This window comes from Callorhinchus milii, unplaced genomic scaffold (assembly GCF_018977255.1).
Source record: "Callorhinchus milii isolate IMCB2004 unplaced genomic scaffold, IMCB_Cmil_1.0 Scaffold1, whole genome shotgun sequence".
Lineage (NCBI taxonomy): Eukaryota > Metazoa > Chordata > Chondrichthyes > Chimaeriformes > Callorhinchidae > Callorhinchus > Callorhinchus milii.
In genome coordinates this window covers 2,787,566-2,808,360 of record NW_024704742.1, presented here as the reverse complement: position 1 = coordinate 2,808,360, position 20,795 = coordinate 2,787,566, and the positions used below count along the sequence as shown (strand labels likewise).

Sequence of the window (20,795 nt, the reverse complement as noted above, 5' to 3'; positions counted from 1 at the left end):
GAACAAGCAGTCGGGACCTTGATTTAAAGTCTAATTTGAAGGGTGGCGCCTCCGACAAAGCAGCCCTCCGCCTACATTGCATTAGAGTGTCAGGCGAGACTGCGAGCTCAAATTCCTGATATTGGGCTTTAAAGAGAGCCTTCCGACTTATAGACAGGAGTACGGTGACAGAGCTGACACCTGACAGCCAGACTGGCAATAGAGATTTTCTTGACTCGTTTCTGTCAAAGATATCAGCAGCTTAGACGGAGATCAGAATACGTGCATCTCCCCAATCCTTGAAACTCGTGGATAAGTCAAATATGTTTCTAACAATCTTATTTCCTGCAAAGAGCTGGAGAAGTTCTTCAAACAGAAAGGACTCCCTCTAGACTTGTCTTCGCCTTCAAATACTACATTTGTTTCCTTTTTTTTTTGCGCGAAAGATCATTAAAATTCCTGTTCAAATATTCTTTTACTTCCTCCTCTTTATTTAAAGATGACTTCAAAGGAACAGTTCCACGTGCACAGATGGTCTCTGGGGAGCCACGAGCACAGCTGAATCACGGAGCGGAATTCAGATATAAGGCTCATTAGCTTTCTAAAGCGTACAAGTTAAGGTTCATGTAAACGACGTGCGCTCGACTGGAGTTTGCGCTGGCAGCAGCAGTCATGCTCAACGATTGGGTCACAGCTTTTAATGCCAATTGCCTGCTGCATTAAATGAGGATTGTGTTCCCTGACAACAGTGTGTACTTGGGTAAGAAGCAACTGATGTTTGTCTCATAGAGTGTCAGGAACACAGGGTGTTTATTTTTTGTTCAGCCAAGTGTCTGCCGCAATTGGAAAATAATCACCGGGTCTAAGGGTATCCTACCCAGTGCTGTGAGTTCCCCGTATGTATCCCGTCTACGTTTGGGTGATCAATACACCGCCTCGTAATCTTGCTGGCCTGTTGGAAGTCAAAGAGTTCCGGCCTGGATTGTCCGAAGCTCAAGCCCTGAAAACGGAGAGGCAAGTGCGGACGCTCCTGCGCGCCCACATCCCGACGTGTATCAGTTTGGAACGTACCGTTGATGGAGAGCGTGGTGCGAAGGAATCACTGGCATGAAGGAGCAGCAGGCTCTATTTTGGTAGGTGAAGAGATTTCCTGAAAGCACTCGAACCTGAGGAAGTTGCTGAAGCCAGTGGAATAATTTCATGCAGTGTGAACTCCTGACTCCGACACCTTTCACTTTGTGCTTTAATGAACTACACCGAGCTCTGCAAGCAGTTTGGTTTATCCCAAATGCATTTTACTTCTTCTAGCAGTTCACGCTCTCTACTCACCGCTGTGAGCACATTTCTCCTACCTCCCCCAAATGCTCACCTACTAACTCTCTTAAATTGCTGTCCTACAGTTATGGACTCATCGACCATTGGAAACAATTTCTCTCTATTGACTCTGTCAGAAATATTCTTAATTTAAATACTTCTATCAGGCTACATCTCAAACTTCTTTGTTCCAGTGGGAAAGGTCCCACTTCCTCCAGTCTCCACTCATCGGCCAAACCCCTCATCCCTGGCATCATTCCAATAAATCTCCTCTGCATCCTCACTATCTCCTTAATGTCTTTCCTAAAGCGGGATGATCAAAACTGAACACAATATTCTAACTTCGGTCTAACTAAAGACTCATATGAGTTTAGCATGAACTTTTTGCGTTTCTATTCATCCTGCAGCTTTCCTTGCATAGATTAGATAAGCAAAGTGAATTAAATAACCAACTATGCAGTATAAAAGAGTATAATCATGATAACTGCAATGCGTGGGTACTCTCAATCCCCGCAGCGCAAGAAATATTTTTTTTCTGCAGGATTGTTTACTGCAGCCAAAGGTTGATAAATACAGCAACAAATAAACTGGGAAATAGCCGTTGAAACGGCTCGAAGTGCTTCACGGGTAATTACCATCAAGTGTAGCGACCACCTGTCTTCATAGGCAACTGCGGCAGCCAACCTACACACAAAACAGTGTCGCAGAAATTTACCAGGAAGATTGTTGACCAGGACAACGATCGAAATACTTTTCTTTCGTGGCATATTGGGTTACCTCAGGAGTTGAATCTCTGAGCAGGCAGTTCAAGACTCATATCGTGACAGATTGGATCAGCCCTTCCATCCTTTCAAGGTTATTAAAATGAGCACTAATCATACCCTCAGGGAAAGAGGGGTGGTGAGAAGAACGTAAACAGGTAGAGACTCCCTGGGGCCGAACGGAACTGATCCTGGAACACATTCCTGGTAGATGTGCAGTAACCCTCAAACCGATGAGGTTTGCTTAACTCTGTGAACTGAGGTCTCAACGGTGAGGATATGGTGACCCCAGCTAGACAAGCACTGTGCTGCACAATTACCGATTATTTCTCTTCTTTGTCCAACATGTTACCCAAAATGCTGATTCCTTTGTGCGCTTGGTTGGTGGTGGGCGGGTGAGTGGGTGGGTCGGCGGTGGTGGGGGTGGGGGGTAGCAGAGGGATGTATGGAGAGGACCAAGCTCAGATATGTTAAGCCGAGGTCCTGTCTTGCCTGCTCAGTGGATGTTAAAGGTCTCGTGGATGTTGAAGTTTCTCCCGGTGTCCGGGCCAACATTCCCAGGTAAATTTGGTCATTCATATTATGGCTGCTGGTGGGACATTGTTGTTGTGTAAAATTTACAATATAGGTAAGCCCTTTGAGACATCCTCCTGACACGAAAGGCGCTGTAACAAATGTAAGCGTTTATTATCACACATACAATTAAGCACAAGGTTTCTCTATAACAATTGGGTCATTTCGATTTGAACCCGCGACCATTTATCTTCTACACACCCAAGGACTGTACCGCAGTGTTTAATCCCTGAGGTCATCAGAGGTGCGTGTTTGTTTTTTTTAAATACAAACACGCAAAATCTTAAGGAAACATGAAGTTGCTCAAAAAAACTCAAATTTTATGGTACTTCCAAATCGGGCTCGAGAGCACTGGTGGCCCAAGAAGTTGCACGCCCAAGACTCGCGCTAGTCCGGGTGAGTCCATCCCAAATCGATGCCTTGTTTCCGGTAGCTACCTTTGTGGGGCTGCCCAAAACACCACCAAACATTAAAAAATATTCAATCAAGAACATGTATCTGGTTGGCCGACCAATAAAGTTGGGCACCACTGCCCCAGTAGACGTTTGCAATAGGAGCTTCTTACTGCTAAGGAATCTTAGTCGAAGACAAGGCATATCTACTGTCAGTTTACAATCGCGGCAGCAAGAAACACAGTGAAGGTTGCAAGCTGTGGCATACTGTTGTCCTCTGGTCACTCATCTGAATTTTTCACAAGGCAAACTGATTGTTTGCCCTGTTATCATTCAAGACTTGTATGTCTGACGACTGGAGTCTAATCTTGACACAAACATAAACCGATCGCACGTATTTAACTTCCACCCGATCGGCAGTGCGCGCCAGGGCTCCAGCTAAAACTGGGCGGCAAAGCAATCTTTCAGAGCAGTAACTATCAGGACCGAATTCCTTCTCAACAACTTAGATCCTTGTCGAGCAGTAACTTTCACGAAAGAATGGTTGTTCGTGCAAACCAAAGTGTGGCGTAAATATTGAGATCTCAATTTAACTCCCCCCCCCCCCCACTCCCCGTTTTAAAGCACATATTCCCAATAGGTGTATAGTGTTTCATTGCGGAAAAAAAAGTTATCTGAGGAAGAAAAAGGAACTGAATGCATCGCTATCCAAACAAAGAGAGGAAACTGATGTTGCCCAGCAGTCGTGCAATTTGGAAACCTAATACGCAAAATGTAAACAAATAAATGTTGTCGATTTGGAATGTGCCACCTGTTTCCTTTCATTGCTGCATTAATAAACCAGCTCCATCTGTCGGCTTGAAGATACATGGAGACTGTGAGCATGTTCTACTTTTCACGGGCCCACATCAAGAGCTCTAAGTACCAAAAGTGCCACACGATAGCCCTCTTCACTATCCCCACACACAGAGCGAGCTCGACTGCTCGACTCCATATAAATAGTGCCAGCACTTCTAACTAGCCCGTATATACACAGAGCCAACTCTTCTCTATCTCCACATACAGCTCTCCTCTCTCTCCCCACGTGCACAGTGCCAACCCTCCTTTCTTCTTGCACACACACAGTGTCAACCCTCTCGCTATCTCCATTAATCCCTATACGGTAACGATCAGATCCCCGAGAATCAACAAATTGAACAAGTCCCACCACGGGTTTGAATGCACGTGCACTAAACATGCACCGCATGGAATTAAAGAATCTCCCCGTGACGCTGGAGTTGAGTGGACACTCAGTTATCTCGGTACGTGGACATGGTGTGCTTGTTTGTGCCAAAAAGAGAAGCTGGGGATGGGGAGGGGATGGGAGCTTGATAAAGCTCTACAAAGTGAAGAAGGAATTAGAAAATCTGGGAGCAGATAGCTTTTTCTGCTGCGAACAACTCAAGAACAATAATAATAATAATGCTTACATTTGGTATAACGTCTTTCACACCAAGAGGACATCGCAACGAGCTTCATGGTATTCACTGTAAAGCGTAATTACTGTTTGTTGTTGTGGACAAGCTAGGCAGCCAATTTGTGCACAGCAACGTCCCACAAACAGCCACAAAACGAACGACCAATTTCACTTAGAGGATTGTTGGCCAGGACGATAGGTGAAACCCCTTTCTCTTTTCGAAACCTCAGGAACAGGGAAGTCATAGCTTCAAAACGAGGACCACGCAAGCGAAGAAATATTTTGGTGAAAGGGTGATAGTGAGATGAAAAAACAAAGCTACCAGCACAGATGATGGAATGTGGAACTACAAGATGCTATTTAAAGGATTCGCCGCTAATAAATGATGAAGCACATGCGTCAAAAGAATCTTGTGGGAAGGTGAATGGGTAACAAAATGGAGCTAACAGCCTGCTCCTGCCTGAAACTCTTTCAAAAGTTCCCCCTTTTTATCATTCCTTCACATTCATTTCCTATCGCCCACCAAACTCGAACGATCGGGAAGTTTAAAGACATACTGATAGAGACAGACGGTCCGAGTCCCAAGGTCACTGCTTTGGGGGAAAATTCACGGGGTTGGGCTGATGCACAGTATGTAACAGACACAAAGAGATCTTCTGTATCTGCCGTTCAAACTTTTTTAAAGCAAGGATACCTTTGTAGTTAATCAACAGGTATGACTTGATCAAGTTCAGGACTGTTCAATAAATATCGTTTCCAACAGTGAAGAAGATTTTACATCTTATGTTTCAGATAAAATACTCTTTGGAATTGGCTAAACAGGGTGCATCCTCCGGGAAGAGAGTGTGCACTCCATTCCAGAGGCAGGGAAATCTCAGTGCTAGGTGGTACGCACACGTTTGGTTTGGAATAGTTCTCAGCGCGGTGCTGGATTTCCGCCTGTGTCAGACAGCCCGGCTCACCAAACAAAAAAAGCAACACGATGCACCACGTCCACTTTTCGAGTGCCATTGGCAGAACACAGGAATGCGCTTAAGAGGTTAGAAGCAAAATGCTAATCCGTTCACTTAGTGCTCCGCGTGCGTGTTATCGGTTGAAAGCATGCCGTCATGCAATAAAGTGTGAGCGAACAAATGCTTTCTTCATCAAATAGGCACCGTTTCCCATTCCCACCCACATCTGCGACAGTCTCCCTCCCCACGGTGCCTAGTCTGAACAGAACACGGCTGATTTTGTCACCGGCCCCGACATAGTCGGGATACAAATAGCGAGGATTCCAAGCCAGGAAGACAGCAGGCTGTGCATTGCTGTTTATTCAGCAGGGTCGCATTGTTAAGCTAACTCCAAACCTTCCTTCTGACACCGCAGGGCATTTTTAAGTGAAACTTAAAATCACCAAAATCCCTTTCAGCAGAAATTCCTTTCCATTCCATACCTTTAATGAGTGCAATTAATCTGTATTACATTTCAGTGATGGCTTTCAAGTACTCCTATCCTACTTGAGTCTGGGAGACTTGAAGGGAAATGTGTTTGTTTCATTGGCTTCTTCTATTTTGCCTCCAATGATTGAGGAGTCAATTTAAGTAAAGGGCCTGTTTTCTACATTCTGTCAAATGGCAGATGAAAAACCCTTCAAGCTTCAGTTCACACTGCGAGTACGTTTCTGTTGATCAAAAAGTCAAGGTAACTGATAAAAAATCGAGCTACCTGTGTACTTTAGAAGTCACGTGGGAACGAAGTAATTTAATTCCTATATCAAACCATCAAACTGTAAACACACAGCCAGACTGGCTTTGAAGCTCACCTGGCAATTTTAAGGCAACTTTGAACTGCGGCAAGGCTAATAAAAGAGAGGCAAAGGCAACACCGACATAGCTTTAGAGTCACAATAATGAATAATATTAATAAATGAATAATAATGAATAGAAAACGATGGAATCTCCATTGACGGAAACTGACGAGCCCAGAATACATTTACAGATATTAAATATAAAACTATTCTTTTGTTTTTTATAAGTCATGTTGAAATTCTCCTCTTTAAAAAATATCTCGGGAGTCCTGTAGCTCAGTGGTTAGAGCACTCGCTTTGCAAGCGAGAGACCTGAGTTCAATCCCAGGCAGAGGGCGAAACCTTGGGCAAGTTTCCTTACTCCACACAGAGCCTAATAATAATCCCTCCAAAACCAAAAACAATAATAAATTGGTCATTTTCAATCTACGACTGTTTGTGGGACATTGCTGTGCGCAATTGGCTGCCACGTTCGCCCACAAATATACAGTCAATTCACTTTACAGTGTGTTCTGTGAAGCGCTTTGGGACGTCCTCCCGACGTGAAAAGCGCTATATCAAATGTAAGGATTATTATTATTATTATCTGAACTTCGCGCTCTTTGAATAAAGATAATTTATAAAAATAATCTTCGCATTTGATATCGCGCCTTTTCATGTCGTGAGGCGTCTCAAAGCGCTTCACAGAATATATTGCAAAGTGAATTGACTGCATATTTTGTGGGCGAAACGCTGCAGCCAATTGCGCACAACAGCATCCCACGCAAACAGTCGTGGATTGAGTGACAAATTTATTATTTTATTGAAGGAGTTGTTACCCCTGGAAAAACGATCCGCCAATCAAGTAATAACCAGGTTCCTACTTACTGCTCAGTAAACAGAGGAGTGTGGAGTAAGGAAACTTGCCCAATGTTTCGCCCCCTGCCCGGGAATCGAACCCAGGTCCTCTCGCTTATGAGGCGAGTGCTCTAACCACTGAGCTACGGGACTATGCGACAAATTTCTTCTGGAGGATCATTGGCCATCACGTTGGGAGAAAAGTCACATCTCTTTCTGAATAACGCCACAAGATCTCGTACCCGGAACAGGCAAACGGAGTATCAGTTTAACGGCTCATCTGAAGGATGGTCCCTCTGACACGACAGCACCTTCCAGCACTGCCATCATTGGAGCTGTTCCTGGCCCAGGCGGATCCTCAGCACTTGCGCTGTACACGACAGACCAGACCAGCCAGGCTGGGCAGCGGGACTTGGAGGGATAGACAGGGAACAGGCACGGCACTTAGCTCACGTAGCCCAGGCATTGCTGGAGGAGTTGCTGTCCTTTGGCTGAGACTTTAAAATGAGGTCCCCATCTATGACTGTTCAAAGATCCCGCAGCAGTAACTCGAAAAGTTGTCTTGGCCAACGTCCCCCAAATTAAATTGGTCGTTCGCTTCGTGGCTGTTTGTGGGACGCTGCTGTGAGCTGCATATTGGCTGCCAGGTTTGCCTACGTACTACACAGTCACTATCATTTACAGTAAAATCCCATGAAAAACTTTGAGATGTCTGGATGATGATAGAGAGTTAGGTCAAATTGAAGGATTCGTATTATTATCGAAGTTTTGTTTCAACTGGGTTGTTACACTCAGCAACGCTTTCAACACATTCTCTACGTTTCTTTTGTCTCTGCATTGTACAACGTACATACGGACAACATTAACATGCGTGTTACGTCTACAATAGCATTGTCGCTCCATTCTCCCTGATCATGTCCGTACATGGTTATTGCTTTGAAAATGTTAAATGAAGGATATATTAATCACGGATGTGATGGCCTGGTTTTATTTAAATTCATGCATTTACAGCAGAGTCTGAAAAAAGCAGGTCAACTACTGACCTTTCACTCCATTAATAAGTCATGGCCTTTCCACACTGTATTATAGATTTTTTTTTGTGAGCCACATGAGTACGCACCATATTATGAATTAAAAATTAAAGTGACTATGAATAAAACAATAATGTCAGGGTGCGTTGTTCATCCAGATACGTGGAAACTGGACCAGGCCTTCAAAGTGCAAACAGCTTCCTGAAGGAGTCCAGCAATACAGACAGATTCACATGTACGGAGCGGACTTAAAGGGAAAGTGTTCTGCAAAGCTAAATAAGTACCTTTTATGGAATATTTTAAACACAACTACTGTTCAAAAAGTAATCACTAGCCTTGCTTCCCCCCCACCCCCTCCCCAACTCCGTTCCCCTCCCTCCCCCACTGTCCTCACTGCTTCAGTTAATTTATTCAGCAAGTCGCTGAGGTATGAAGACTATCGCAGGTTGCAGATTTGTTTTCTGTTAGGATAGGTCATCTCAGCTTGGGGACCAGAGGCATTACACTTGATCTTGGTGAACCTCCATTGCAAGGAAGTTAACCAGGGCTCTTATCCTAATACATAAATTGCAGAATTTTGGAAAAAAGTGATATATTCACGTTAAATCGTAGGGCAACGGTCTTGGGGCTAAGGCTTCTGAATTGGGCTTTTCTATGCCAAAGCTCACACATGGGAATTTAGGCAAGGTATTGAAGAGTTCCTTGCCTAAAGGGCAAAACGAGCCAGTAGAAGGAAGATGGGGAAGTAATAGTAATAGTAATAATAAACCTTGCATTTTGATACAGTTCGTTATCATGTCGTCTAGATAGCTCAAAGTGCTTCACAGGTTTGAATATAAAATGTAATAACTAAGTGTTTTGTCGGCCAAAGTGGCGGCAAATTTGCACACAACCATAGCCCACAAACAACCATGAAGTGAATGAGTAATTCTATCGGGAGGATTGTTGGTCAAGACACCGGGAGAAACTCCCTTCTCTTTTCAGATAGTGCCATCAGTTTGTTAAAGTCCAGCTGAACAGGCAGCCGGGATCTCAGCTTTATGCGGTGCTCAACCCCGGCACTAAATTGATGTCGACGACAAAACAATTCTCCTCCATAGATCCTAGAAAAATACACTGACCGAGTCGGGCACTCTCACAGAGCACATCTGTTAGCTATTTACAGTGTTGCACGCGCATTTTGTTGGTGTGTGGAGTGTTAAGAGGGAATCGGAAATGGGATTGGGGAATAAGCAAGATTCAGGGAGAGATTTGAAAATGGAATCAGCCATCTGGACTGCAGTCGCCTTGTTGGGAGATATATCTTGTCTTATATTTTTAACTTGCTGAGTGTTACTTTTGGGTTAGCAGAGAAGACGGAAAAATGCGATAGGGAGTAGATTTTAGAATAGATGACTATTCCCCAATGTTTGTCTGCCAGACTAAGTGGGCCAAATCCAGCAACAGCCTTCACTGTTGCAATCAGTGACGATGCCGTAATTGTGGGTGGCAGGGCACATCTGTTTTGCTGTGCAAGAGAAAATAAAGAATGCACTGAACGAAAGATGGAACACACTCAAGCCAGCGCGCTGGTACAGTTCACCAAGACTTAAAATGCACCCGAGCGCAGAACGTCAAGATCTAAGCTCCGATTCCCTTTGCTTCAGTTTCCAATTTTGAGAAGGAAACAGTTTAACGGACAGGAAAACCTGGACCATTTGGTAGTATCCCAAATTCTAATGGCCAGAGAGAGGATTGCACGCCCTCTGCGGTATTTCTGCGGGGTCAGCCGGGTGACTGAAACATGCGGCACTATGCTTAAAAGTACCCAAACCAGCCTGAGATACATGTGTGTATTAGCTAAGACATAACTAAGCAGTGTGCATCCCTCCAGGGAGAAGAATGCACATTCCGTTCCAGACACAGGAAATTTCCGTGCGTAGGTGGCCTACGTTTGTGGAAGCCCCAGCGTTAAGAAAGGTGATTATTTTCCACGACACCCATCATCTTGACCAAAAAGACTCACTATTGATCAGTTGATTGACTGCGCAAAGAACTTCCTTTCTGAGTGAGCCTTTCCCCCCCAAAACTAAGCACAAAACATCAAGTTTTCAATACCGTTCAGTGGGATCTTTTCGCAGTTGCTGATGTACAAAGAATCTGGTAACAGTTGACTTCACCTCAACCTTGCAATTAAGTTTGGACATTCCCTTCCCACTTACGTGAGATACGAGGTGCAGGTTTTCAGCAGTTTTATACATGCAGGCTATAAAAAAGCAGGCAGTGACCTTGCACTCCTAAGGTACTTGTTTCACATCAAACAAGTGAACTGGAAACAAGTCTTCGTTCTTATCTGAGTGGTTTTAGTACACATGTGGAGGGGTGGCGGGTGGGGGGAGAATAACATCGATTAGGATGAAGCTGGGTGTATGAAACATTCTTGCTGCTGCTTTTGCACCTCAGAGAGGGCAGACTTTCACATATTCAGTGTCCAAATGAAAGGCAGCCATTTAAGTTCACATACCGTGCGTACCAACACTTTAGTTAATAGAAGAGGCATTGACAAATCAGAAATCATTTGCACGCAGACACAGGTAGCTGATAAATGGAACAATTGTTCGATCGCTCCACTGCAGAATATTAACAAAGCAGCCAGAAAATAATACATATTATACACTGGCTTAATATACAACAAGCCACAAAACACTACTTTCTATGCTGACTCTTCTGAATCTCCTCAGTAAATATGGGAAAAAAGTGCCTTTCCAGGACGTTGATATCCGATAGTCAATACTTTCCCAATTCCTAAAAAGACACATCTGGGAAGATTGACTGTTTTGCAATTTTCAGGTGATTGATCGCAAAAACTTAATGACCCTCTGAGAGGGAATGCCAAAATTAACAAAATGATTAAGCAATACTGGATGAGACAATAAAATAAGATCCCGTCTGCCTGTATAGGTGAACGTTAAAGATCAAAAGTGAAGGGTGTCCTGGTTAACAATCTGCTGTGCTCGTCCGCAAATGCACAATCACTACATCGATTCTCCAAGAAGCACTTTAAGACATTGTAGTCTTTGTATCAGATGCAACATATCATTATCTGAGGTATAGAAATAAGCAGTTTATTGGGGCAATTGGATTTTTGAAAGAGGAAAGTAGAAATTTGGTTGGCGAGTTAGCTTTCCTGGACACCATTTAGAAGCGGTCTCAAAAAGCAGGCTGGGAAGCAGGAGTTAGATGGTTCACCTGCCTCTCATCAACATCCAATATCCAGAAGCCAACACATAGGGAAAAAATTACTCTAAGGAAAGATATTCTTGCAACAAATTATTTTTAAACAAGAAAAGGTGAAAAAAGATTTCCCATAAACGCAGTGCTGAGAGGACCCTTTACACCAAAGGTTGTCCAAGACATTCTGGCACATTCAAACTATATTTGTGTAATTAAATGTAAGAAAGGATTGATCGCACACCATGAAACACAAGACATTAAGGCGAACATCTGTGTGATCAAAAAATAAGAAAGGATTAATCAGATTGCGAAACGTGTCGCGGCAAATGGCATATGACAAACTCTTCTGAAAACTGGGATGTAGAGTTGCTCTTTTTCTTTAGGCAGCTGTACAATCCTTTCATTCATTCATCAAACTCGGCTCAAATTCCGCACTTCTAAGCCAGTGTCAAGTTACACTCACATAAATAAAGAGTCGACAAGCTGTTGGTTTTGTAGATGTAACCTATTCAAACTAATCAAGGTTCGTTCCCCTCAGTTCCACACACCAAAGGTGGCTTCGAATTAAATTATATGTTGTCGACCACCTTAACGTGAATGTATAATCCTCCCTTCAGTTTAGATTTTTCTCACTGGTTGTCAGTCTAAATGTGAGCAGATTTGAGGTGCGGGACTAAAATGATCCAAGTTGTTGCTCTGCAGGCGAACTTGTACACATCGAAATGATATCGTATTCGCACAACTTTAGATGTTGATGCAGCCATTCCGTAAACCATGCAAAATATGCAGTTTATTTACTGAATGGCACAACCCCAACCAGATGGGCACATCAAAACTACGCTAGCTAGTATTTAATAAGGCTTTCTACCAGTTCGATAGCTATGCATCAGTATTCCGGACTAATCCATTACGTTATGACTAACTTCATGTGATTAAATGTGGAAATTGAACATCCTAACTTGCAGAGGCACACGAGGGTCGGAAATTTATAGGAACTTGATAGTCCAGCAAGCAATACTATATACCCAACTGTTGCGGGTTAATGAACCACTTATATCTGAATGGTACCAATTTCCCAAACTAAACAAAACAATAAAAGATATCATCTCTGCCAACCAGTTTGTTTACATGTACGTGAAATGTAATGGCTAGTTGCTAATGCGTTCAGAGCCTAAACAATGACTCCCCAAAATAATGAGATTCATGTATTATCTCACGTCTTCCAATGATTTATTCATTATAGAACCATTTCCTATTTCTCGAACATAGGAGTCAGTAGAAATTCACTGATAAACCCAACAATATCTCACAGGATTTAGCAAACACAAGATGCTAACTATTCGCAACCATAAATAAAAATAATCCTTGCATTTGATAGAGCGCCTTTCACATCAGGAGGACATCCTGACGCACTTCACTGAATTCACTGTAAAGTGTAGTGACTGTGAATTTTGTGGGCAAACCTATGATAATTATCACACAAAGCAAATTCTCAATTTTGGACCGTGTAAATTAAACCTGACCACTGCTTCCCTTAAAAGAGTGTGAGAATCTACTGTAGCCATGTGGAGATCGCAGCATACGTCGCTGACGTAATGTCGAAGGAGTTTCACTCTGCACCGAATCTGTTGGCAGATCTGGGATGCCAGGGGGGGAAAAAAAATAATTCCCCCAAAACATGCTTATCTTTCACCTTTATATCACTTGTATAGCACGCATCAACTTTCCTTAAAATTAACAAGAAGTATAGGGGAAACCCTGTAGGTGGTTCTGTCATAATCATTTATGATTGGGGCTTCTAATAAAAGTTGGGTGCCTAGTCAGGGAATATAATAATAATGGTTGCATTTGATACAGCGCTTTATCGCGTCTCTGAGATGTCTCAAAGCGCTTCACAGAATATACTGTAAAGTGGATGGACTGTATATTTTGTGGGCGAAAGGCGGCAGCCAATTGCGCACAGCAGCGTCCCCACAAACAGTCGTGGATGGATTGACCAAATTATTATTCTTTAAAAAATACAGATGCGTGCCTGAACTATTGCAGTTGAAAAATGTCCCCTTGGCAATAAAAGTGCACGTAGTTGGAGCATTTGTCCTATGTCATCTGCATCAAAGGCTGTGTATTTTTAGTTGTGTATGCTCCAAAATAATATCATTATATTTAAGTGGCTGAAGTGATAGCGTCAATTTTCATCAGTGATCCCAAGTAATCACTTGTAGGTAGGTGGCTGTTTTGGGTCGTCCTGTCAGGTGGGTTTGCCAGTGCTGATTCCCATCGAATGGGTCAGTCTGGTCAGAGGTCAACAGCTCGGATACACGGCCATTAGTTGGAAGGACAATACCTCCTTCTTCGCTTCATCTCAAATGCTAGCAGAGGAGGTATATGATGCGTCTATGCTGAGAGTGTAACGTAGGACCGTATCTAACAGTCTTACAGCAAGGTCAGCAGATTCCCACTGTCGCCATTGACACTCTTTGTTGCTTGACTGCTGTTCCGGCTTCATTTGTCAAACATTGGCTTGAATGTTATCTTTGTTGAGGTCCTGGGAAAGTGGCGAGCTAATGCTTTATCACAATTGTAAGACAACAAGGCTAAGTAGCACTTTTCCAGAAAATGATCAGATTGAATGTATTAACAGCGTTCCAACCAGCCCTGAATTTCATTCTTTGGCTCTGCTAATCTTAACCCTTTAGGCCCTAGTAATAATAATAATAATAATAATCCTTGCATTTGATATAGCGCTTTTCATGTCTTCTCGTCACATAAATATACTGCACTGAGTACTAAGATTGAGCATTCTAAACTGTTCTGATCGCTCACTGGATTTCTGCAAATCGTTTAAAAGAAATGCGAGCTGGGCTCCAAACTGGACAACCACAACTACGTTGTTTGATCTTTAAAAACCAAACCACTGCTAAAATAATAATCCTTGCCTTTGACAAATAAAATTCAGGATCTTCGTCCTCGCTTTCGCATCCCTCCATCCCATTCCATTTCACCCTAACGCTGCGACCTGCTTCGACCCGATCTACCCAGTCATTCCCTTTGCTCAGAGAGTCTGCTTCATGTCCCCGACCCTACCTGCCCCACCATCAGCGGGTAGGCTTTCAGCGATTTTGACCCCCCCCCGCTCTCTGCAACACCGTTTCAGAATTCCTCCAACTCTTATATCCCTCTCTCATCTCATTCAAGGTTCATCTCAAGATGCATCTCTTTGACCATAGTTGATATCATCTTCTCCCCCACCCCGCCAACCACCACCTCCTTTAGCTCTCTCCCCAGCTCGGACCGCCGGGGAGCAGTATCGAGCCCTCTGAGACATGGTCAAAAAATGAATGATGCCATATTGACGAGGTGCCTTGAACCCACAACCTTCCGACTCAGAGGTGAGATTATATAACCAAGAGCGCCAGTAAACTTCCCAGTTTGCCCACTGGAGCTCCTCAACGTGACCCGCTCAATGTTGCCGCAAGACAGAGGGGAAGAAAACACCACCCCGACTGCTGAGGCTCCAGCGATTAAGTACGACTAGCTCTCGGGTTCACAAAGGGCAGAGACCGTACATGGGACTTTGTGAGCGAGAAATCCATTGACTGAAAGGGCTTCCTGGAGATGTCTTTGCGATGGAAACGCATCAGTGAAGGCACACACCGATTCTCCTGCGTGACAGCTCAGGTCTGCGACCTCAGATCAGACTGAATCTCAATGAGTATATTCAGTCTGGACAAGGGCTTGAATCAGACCAAATACGATGCTTTGGATGACCTCTCCAGATTAAGGCGTCTCGTTTTCACTGTTTCGGGGGCTGCCTGAAAAAAACCACGGCTTCTTGTAGGTTTTCGCTATGCTGATTCTCGTGCGCTAAAGCGTGAAATCCTCTGCGGAGATAACTTGCTAATAAAAAGCGTGTGCAGCAGTCTTTGCTAGAGTGTCGAGGCATTCCCCACAGCATTAATTCTACAAATTAAAATGAATTAGGTCGATGAATTTTGGGTCCGAATATGCTCTGCAGCATCCATCTCCGTTACACCTCCTGTCCATATTAATCAGTCACAGGCATCCAATTGCCTGAAAGCCTTCATATGTCAGATGATAATTTGCGATGAGAACTGAGACTGGCATGGAAATTGGAAGAAAATTGTGATTTTTACATTTTTTTTGAATTATCACGATGGATGGAGGGTGGAGGGGGAGGAAAGCAAATTAAATTTAGATTGAAGGGAAGGGGTGGCATCTTGGAGTTCCAGCGTCTTGCAGTGGAGTCCTGTAGCTCAGTGGTTAGAGCGCTCGCTTTGCAAGCGAGAGACCTGGGTTCGATTCCCGGCAGGGTGAAACCTTGGGCAAGTTTACGTACGCCACACGCCTAACAATAATCCCTCAAGAAAAAAAACCCAATAATAAATTGGTCGCTTCAATCTACGGCTGTTTGTGGGGACGCTGCCGTGCGCAATTGGCTGCCGCATTTCGCCCACAAATATACAGTCAATTGACTAATTCACTTTACAGTCTATTCGGTGAAGCGCTTTGAGACTTCGAGAAGACGTGAAAACCGCTATATCAAATGCAAGGATTATTATTATTATTATTATTCAGGTCAGTTATTCCGTCACACAGAGGAACCAAAGCGTTGCCACTCGAGAGAGAGAGACAGTAAAGGCTGAGGGAGAATTACTCCCGGCTTTTTGTGCAATCTCATGCATGGATGGGCCAAACATCCTGATAGCAAGTTCATTGCCTTCTACTCCAGCCAAGAGGGAGACTAAATGGGAAACGATTTAACCTTTCCAGAAAGGTTATATACACTCTACGCTGATACTTCACTTCACTAGTCAAAAAGAGGAAGTTTCTGCCGGTGACCAATAATACCCCCAAATAACATTGGTGACTTCCCAACGCTGCCTAAGACAGTAAGATAGTCACACAAACAGGAGAAATCACCGCCCAGACACAGATTGCTGAGGTGTCAGTGATCAAAATCGACTAACAATTTGCGGAGACCACACATGGGGCTCAGCGGGTTGGGGAAATTCAGTGGCTGAAAGCTACAGATGTATTTTTTGCGGGGGAAACATCAATTCTCTGAGTCCTTGCACCTTTTCACAATATACCATGGAAATTTTACATCTACATAGCGTTTTCACGTTGGGAGGACGTCCCAAGATGCTTAACAGACCTGGTTCGGGATCAGAGCTGCAGGTGGCAGCCAAGGAGAATGGGGAGGGGAAAGTGACCAAAAGCACGGTCAAAGACATAGGTCTTGAGACAGACTTTGAACAGGGTGAGGGAGGGAGGGAGGGAGAGAGAGGTCAAACAATAAACCAGTGAAAGTAGTGTAAGGCAGACAACCCAAGGGGGAATCTGTTGTGAGTGTGAACGTTATCTTTTATAGTTTTATCGAAATATGATTTTTGTTTGTGGATTAGCCCGGGCGCAATGAGCGGGGAATTCACACACCTAAGAAACCGTATCAAAAGCCACGAAACCTGCCGGTCAACAAGGTTTAAGACCTGCAAAAAAAAAAAAAAAGACTATTTCCAAATATTGGTGCCGACCTACTTAGTGAAGGTTATTTCAGAAACGTCTCCAGATTTGAAGCGAGTATATACTGACTACTTCCCTTATTGAGCACACTGGGGAGATCATGCTTAACGCTGACGTCCAAGGAGTATTGAAGGTTACCAGAACTAGTGAGGGTGAAATTCCGTAAGTCAGGAAACGTATCCAATTTTTTCACAGCGCTCTTGAGGAGTCTTTAATCGGCCTGTGGCGAAAGCAGATTTCACACTCATATTTTTCCCTGCCAGCTCCTGCCTCGAAATTAATTTCAAAGGTTAAAAATGTCCAAGTTGCAAAAAAAAACAACAAAAAATTTTTTTTTACCACTCGGAATCAGCATTTCAGGCGATGGTTTTTAAAAAATGAGGATGAGAAGGGAAAGAAATCAATCCCAGTCAGGAGACTGTTCAGTCCCAAACCTGTCATTAAGCACTGTCGTTAAGCATTCCTTAATTATCCTCGGTGATAAGTAAGGAATGGGAGGCTTTTAGGAATAGTACAATTTTGCCCTCTGTCCTACTAATCATCTCTGTGGAATAGAGTTTTAACTTGATGAACGTTGCTACAGATTTTATGTAAGATTCCCTCCACCCCTTCAAATTTTTAACCTTCAAACTGACTTTCCTGATCAAAGTCACAAACGCCGTCCTCTCTGTCTGCAACCAGACCTCCCTGCCTTTCCTTGCCTTGCCTTCCCCAGTCCCTCTGCCGACTCAGTTGACCACTTCATCCCTCTCCCTGATACATCTCCGTGGCACTGCGCTATTTCACTTCTACCTGCCTCGTTGTCTTCACTTTGTCTCTTCAAACATTTTCCCCTTTTGCCCCTGCAAGGCCACCTCGAGACTCTATCCTCGGTCCTCACTTTCCCTCCGTTACATGCTCCCCCTTGGTGACATTATCTGCAGCTATGCAATCTGTCTCCTATATACGTACCTAACCACCCAAAATGTCTATCCTCTCCCCTGACTCCAGGACTACTGCTGCTTTGATAGATGGCCTGCTGCACATAAAAGCCTGGATAAGTTCTACATTTCTTTGCCTCTTCCCATTCCCACTTTGCTTTCAAAACCTGTCCAATGGTCAAACACTTTGACTGCACCTTCAGTCACCAATGCCCCTCCCCCCCGCTCCATCTCTCTAAACACAGGCACGCACTCTGCCTTTGCACTTTGTTATCTGACAGGTTTGCTTATCAGACATGCAGTCGGTAGATCCATGGGAGGCTTCACTTACACTACAAAATGGGTGACTTCTGGGTCATCAAGTTGCGGCCAACACTACATCCTGTGCGTTGTGTATGCAAAGGAAGTGATGATGCACTGTTGACCTACGTAGGTTAGATTGGGCATTGCAAGGTTGATGGCTTGATGCGCACATGCACAGGACCCCAGCTAGTAATGCTGGAAGTCAGCTTGTATTTAGCACTGAACGTGTGCTGGCTGACTTTCCGGGTACATCTGCAGTGACGTCACCAGTCAAGTGACCACAGGCTCCCGTGATTTATAGATCTCCAACTCTGCCATTATATCAGGGCCCTACTAATAAGTGCAATTTGTTGTTGAAGTTGTGGACAAGGTTAAAATTGGCTACTGTTCTTACTGGACAATAACAGTCCCGTGAGAGTCCTTGCTCTTTTACACACTTGCAATTTATACACCAGTAAACTATAAACACCGCCTTGCCACAAGGAAGGCTCTAAACTCTCACCGACATCATAAACATTTGTTTTCTTGAACACAACATTTATAGAGTGTCTCGAACGTACTAAACTCTCTCCCTGTCGGACGCCAAGAACTCTGACATCAGCATGCCCAGCTGGAGAGTGAAAACTGGAGAGAAAGAACGTTTAGCAGTGAGCAGGTTAATGACTGAAACGGGATCCACTCTGTGGTTTTTGTCAGGATTTTACTTGCGGCAAATTTTCTCGCCCTGGGTCGGGCAGTCAAATCCTATTCCTGGCCGTACAAATCGTATTAAGGGGATGTTACCAGTGGCCTTGCCCTGTTTAAATACGATTATGAAACCCTCGTAATGAGATTTCAGTTAATGGGCAACTGAGCTTTTAGTGAAGCATAAACCGGGAGAGGCATGTTACCAAAATAATTGGACAGGGACTTTTAATTTAGGAAACAAGAAGCAGCGACTGGCTTTCTTGTCAGTATTACGGAAAGCTAAATCATCATAAATAACAACAAGGGTCATTGTCACATGGCTCGACAGACCCAATTTTCATGAAAATAAATGTTTGAGATTTCTGCTTTATGAAGAATTATTTGTACTCTGACGGTCTGGGTTCAAAGCTACGCAGGAGCTGTATCCTGTATTATTCTTGTTCTATGTTTGTCCTGTCAGTGTAGTGTCTACCGGTGCACTCCATAACCTTTTGGGAGGGATAACGCCCACAGTAGAGGATTAATGATGGTGACATGATTACTGCAAGTTGAGTCTGTTGTTCATTACCAGGACTTTCTGTGCGCAGTGCATATTGCAGCATGATAATCAAATTGCCTTCGTCCAACAATTTTAATTGTGTTCCTGCACTAAAGAGTGGGAAATTGTACCGAACGTGTGGTCAAAAACAATTACCAATTTCAGAAATAGCTCCAACTCAATAATCCTGTGATCTGATGATTTAAATAAGGGAGAAAAGATATTCAAAGGGACACTGCAGTCTAACAAACTCTGATAGCTGAAAACTCCAACCTTCTCCAAGTCTTTATAATGCAATTTCTAGTTACAAAGGTTTAATGGAAAACAGTGCTTTTTTTTCAGTAGTTTTGATGAAATAGACCAACATTATAATGATTTGAGGCCACTTAGTTCCTGAAATTGCTGCTGTATTGGCAACTATATTGACGTGATGGTAAATATAGAGCATCTTCTGCAATATTTAGCATGGGAACACTGATTTGGTTGAAATATCTTTTCATTTATAATCTGTATTTACGCTTGATTTTCTGCTCTTTTACAGCCCTTAGACCTGTTTTCCATTACTACTGCAATACCATCCTACAGACAACAGTTCTACTACCTCTGGTAACCTCAGACAAAAGATAAGTGCATAGTGTTCATGGTGAGTGGAGACTAGCTCGGAGTAAAAAGCCTTCAGCTCAGCACTCGCCTCTAGATCAGAAGGTTGTAGGTTCAAGCCCCTTGTCCAGGATTTTTGAGCTCAAAGTCGTCGCTGATACTCGAGGCGAACGTTGCATTGTCAGGACATTTACTTGGAATTTATAAAACACTAAATGTTAATGAGAAGAAAATAAGCGTTCGGTTTGAAAGAGCCAAACGGGTTTTTGAAGGGAGTACAGGCAGCAGATTCAAGCTCATGTTAGGACATGAACTTAGTCTATGCTGATACTCCAGGGACCTGAATCAGCATTGGAACAGAGCATTCCATTTGTAATCAGAAGAAAGGTAGAGAGGCCAGGAATGATGATAGATGAAGGAGGATTAAGAGGGAAGTCATCAAAGGTAAGAAGTGTGGGTGACTGGTTAGACTTGCAAGAAATAAGCTATTGTCTGAAGAACTGAAAGAATGAAGACTTGCAATGTCCCGCCAAGGGACACGGATGAGATCAGGGAGCTCGTGATTCAGCTACTGCAAGAGGAATAAATGGTGTGTGATCTGAAGGCAGCTGATGGACGCAGAGTGGATCTATCAGAACAAGAAGAGATAATATTGAATGATGAGTGGAGGATGTCACTGATGTGGAAAAGGAATATGATGGGTGCAAACCAGAGCCCCTCGTGTAAAACTAATCTACCTCTCTAATCAGATGATGAACTGCAGCTACACCGCAGATAAAACGATTTGGGAGGAAACGAGATAGCCATGACCATACTTTGGTGGAAGACAATAAGAGGGTAATGTCTTTAGGAACACTT

General features: G+C 43.6%; 1 protein-coding gene and 2 non-coding genes across 3 annotated transcripts in view; 1 reads left to right on the top strand and 2 right to left on the bottom strand.

Moving 5' to 3' along the window:
- Nucleotides 1-20,795, bottom strand: part of stpg2 (sperm-tail PG-rich repeat containing 2) — a 290,142-nt gene that overhangs the window by 140,236 nt on the left and 129,111 nt on the right. The gene's annotated exons all lie outside the window — the stretch shown is intronic.
- Nucleotides 7,179-7,254, bottom strand: trnam-cau. The gene has a single exon. It is a non-coding gene; the product is annotated as a tRNA-Met (tRNA).
- trnaa-ugc lies at nt 15,609-15,680 on the top strand. The gene has a single exon. It is a non-coding gene; the product is annotated as a tRNA-Ala (tRNA).